Genomic DNA, 3,646 nt, shown 5'->3' with positions numbered 1-3,646 from the left:
AACATTGCATTACAACCAGAGAAAGCTTGCAAGAATGTAGCAGCATATGGGGGTGGAAAATAAACATTCTAGGGATATTGTAAGTATTTCCAAAGCAAGCAATACACCCTCAGCAGGGTCAGAATTAAGGTTCATCTGAAAAGGAACACAAACACATGACGGCTTGAGACAGCACAAATAAGATTGCTTACACAAAGCACTCTGCATTGTGGGGTAGGGGAGCTTCTGCTTACAACATGACAAAAGGTGATGGCCAGTATTAAGATATATCTGCCATGTGGCACTTCTGTCTGCATATATCAGCTGCGGCGACGTGTCCACTCAGCCACTCTGCCTTTGCCTCATTGGTCAAATATGTTTAACTAAGATACTAAAACCAATGAGAAATGGCTGACTACTGACGTGCTGTCAGTGGAGTGTATATGTGTGGAGAAGCAGATATTTAAAGGGCAAAACATTCCTCCCATCCCCCCCTGGAGAATTTCCACCTTAGCTGACAAAAATCCTTTCACGTCAAACATCATTTTGGATGACCTATTGCCAGTTTCTCACTCAATGCTTTGATATAACGTGATACACCAGGTCTTAAAGGAATGCTCGTATCTGTTATGTTTATGTAAGCTGTTAAAACCAACATAGTTACCAGGGAGCACACAAGCTAGGCTTATATATATAGAATGTTTGCTAATAATACTGTTATCAGCCTGGCAACATCAGCTTGGAATTTGGTGATCTTTCCACATGCTTGTCAGCGATGACTCGCGTTTTTTCCCTGGGGATCAGCTATCCGTCCATTTGCTGTTCCATAAATCAGGTTTCCAGGAACAAAGTCACTTTCTAAAGGTTATGCAAGATCTGCTGTAGAGAAAATGCATGTGCATGCATTGCTACCTATGAAAGACCTCTTTGATTTTCCTCCAAAATCCTTTTTTTGTATTGCAAATGAAATCCAGAAATGCGAAGGAATTTCGCCTCGCAGAGAAGCAGAAGTTTGGTGAAATTCAGCTTTGGAGGAAATGTTGTGCTGTGTTTAAAGACGGTTCTCGTAGGTGGAGAGCTGGGCGCAGGACAGGAGTTGCCCCACTGAGTCCCCTCCCCGAGGCGGGATGGCTACCGGGGCTCCCGCCTGGCCACGGAGCTCTGGGGGCTCAGAGGCGTCAGCGACACTTCGGTTCCTATGAAATCACGAGACGCGACGTTCAGTTCCTCAGCCTGGAAATTCCCAGCCGACTCCAGCTCGAAGAGACAAGCGACAAGCGTGTCGGCGGGGTAAATAGAAGCAAGAGGGGGCAGAGCTGCTGAATGGCGCGGTAAGGTCTTACTGACCCCGGCCCAAGCACCCTGCGAAGGCTCATTACGCAGGTTAAAAGATTTCCATTCCCCTGCTTCCCGCAGGTGAAGGCGTACAGTAATTCTCCTTCCGATACACCCGCGGCGCGGAGCCGGGGTGGGTCGGGGAGCGCCGGCCGGCGGCGCCGCGGCGGGGCCGGGGACCGCGGGGTGGCGCTGCGGCACCGGCAGAGCCGGGCCGCGCCGGGGGCCGGGCGGGCAGGGCGCCTCGCCGCCGCCGCTGCCGCCGCCGCCTCCCCTTCTTCCTCCTCCTCCTCTCCTCCTCCTCCTCCTCCTCCTCCTCAGCCTCCCGTGCAGCTACAGTCCCCGCGGTGTTTTAAGCAAGAAAAAGACCAGGGCAAAATGGTGATTTCTTTCTTTTCACAGAAACGCTGTCAGGAGTAAACCGACTGCATTTCATCTTCTAGAAGAGTTATAGTACAAATTAAATAAGTCCTGACTTTTTCAGATGTGTGAAGGCCTGTAAACACACAGTGAACGTTTTTCTTTTTTATTTATGGGCAAACAGGATTTCTCCCCACCATTGTAAAAAGTAGACATTTAGTTTGGATGAACATTTGAAATGGCATTTGAAGATTTCGTGGAGTAGCTGGAGCACGTCTGAAGTGATCTGGGTAAATTCATCCTCCCTTCCGCTAGTCGTATTGTCTTTGGATTAAAGGGGATTAAGAAGGTTCTAGCTCAGAGTTTTAACAATTACAAATTGTACATAAAATCAGAAAAAGCTATAAATGGCAAATAAGAATAAAAGCAAAGAATTCATTAGTCTGGATAGCTATGATCTTCATAAATGAAAAAGAAATATTTGAAGTGTACTGGGAAAAAGCTACTTACTTTTCTTTTTTAGCTAACCCAAAACATTTCGTAAAGAAGTATCGGCAATGTACTCCGATGGTAATCTCAGATAAGCGGAGGATCCTCTCCAGCTATATTTTCAAGTGTCTCTAAATGGTCTGGTCATTCCTGAAGGCTTTTCAGGCAATTTTAGCACCTGCAGCACCCAAACTAAGGCTTTGTGTCTGACTGTAAAGGAGGCTGAAAGCATTTGCTCAAGGTATAACAAAGGCAACAACCACCTGGAGATGCTCATTTACAGTTACATGGCTCCATACGCTATTCATGACAAAAGGAAAAAAAAAAAAAAGAAGAAAAGAAAAGAGGTGTGTTAAGGGATCAGAAGTCGATGCTTAAGATCCTGTTATGTACAGCTGGATTCCCATCCACCATTTCTGGTAAAGGTCCCCTATAACTTCAGATGGGTCTGTCAAAGCTTTCTAGCTAGAAACAACTATCCTATTTCTGAAATCTACATCAAGACCCTGGTGTGAAAAGTAAGACTAAACCCCATCCCAAAATGAAAGTAGCAAGTCCGCCTATTACCATCAACAACATTCTCTGTAGTCAAAATGTACTGGAATGGAACGAGCACATCTGCTTTATATCAACAGGCATTTTGGGCAGCATCTTTGCATGCAAAATGTCTCTAAAGTCATAGCCCTGTACCACACAGACAGTAAGAGTTTTATTGCACAGTAGCTGGAGCTTTGACTGTGCTATTATTGAACACAGCCCTACCAACATAGGTCTTACCTATTCACAGGTCATATGAACGTTTATGTACAGTCTGTTTATGCTACTGACTATAAAAAAAGAGTGTAAAAAAAAGGCCAGATTAAGTCATTTTCTATGCAGAAGCTTCTTAGGAGGCACAAGTTGGGCAGAATGTTTTTTTTCTTCAAAGGTGCTTCAGTCCCCCATGCAGATGGCAGGTTTTGCACCAAGAAACGGAAGAGGGAGTGTTGAAGAGGAGATGAAGTGCACAGCTTTTTCATTGCTTTCCAGAGCTCCAAAGGGATCAGGGGAAAGGGGATATAAACTGCCTGTTCTGACTTACACTGATGATCAGGCAGGGACCAGGTGGCCCTTGTATGAGTTAACCAAAAATATCACTTACATTAACCTTAATCCTTATTTTTCCCGTGAGTACTAAGGATGGGGAACAAAGCTGAGGCCAGTCTTTCAAATCAGCCACACTAATACTACAGGGAAGTAGGAACACCAGTTTTTCTCCCAGACGTATGAACCACCAAATGTCTCACAGTCCCTGTTCGATTTTTAGGTAGTATTACTTCTTCCTCTCCACTCCTTATCCCAACTGTAAAGTGCATGAATCTGATTTAGACTGAAGAACCTGGTAAGACTTCAAGCTAGAACAGAAGGTCCTGTCAAAAGTCAAGCAATGATAAAAAAAGAGTATCACCTTTCAACTGAATTTGGAACAATTATCCATACAGAA

The 3,646-nt window shown here is 44.9% G+C and overlaps 1 long non-coding RNA gene across 1 annotated transcript; it reads left to right on the top strand.

Moving 5' to 3' along the window:
- The first annotated feature begins 829 nt into the window (after positions 1–829).
- Positions 830–2,105, top strand: LOC143155871 (uncharacterized). The gene is made up of 2 exons (XR_012994484.1): positions 830–1,310; positions 1,717–2,105. It is a non-coding gene; the product is annotated as an uncharacterized LOC143155871 (long non-coding RNA).
- Positions 2,106–3,646: the final 1,541 nt, after the last annotated feature.

The sequence above is a fragment of the Aptenodytes patagonicus genome, chromosome 1, assembly GCF_965638725.1.
Source record: "Aptenodytes patagonicus chromosome 1, bAptPat1.pri.cur, whole genome shotgun sequence".
Lineage (NCBI taxonomy): Eukaryota > Metazoa > Chordata > Aves > Sphenisciformes > Spheniscidae > Aptenodytes > Aptenodytes patagonicus.
Note: the sequence above shows the minus strand (reverse complement) of the source record. Positions and strands in the feature narration are given on the sequence as shown.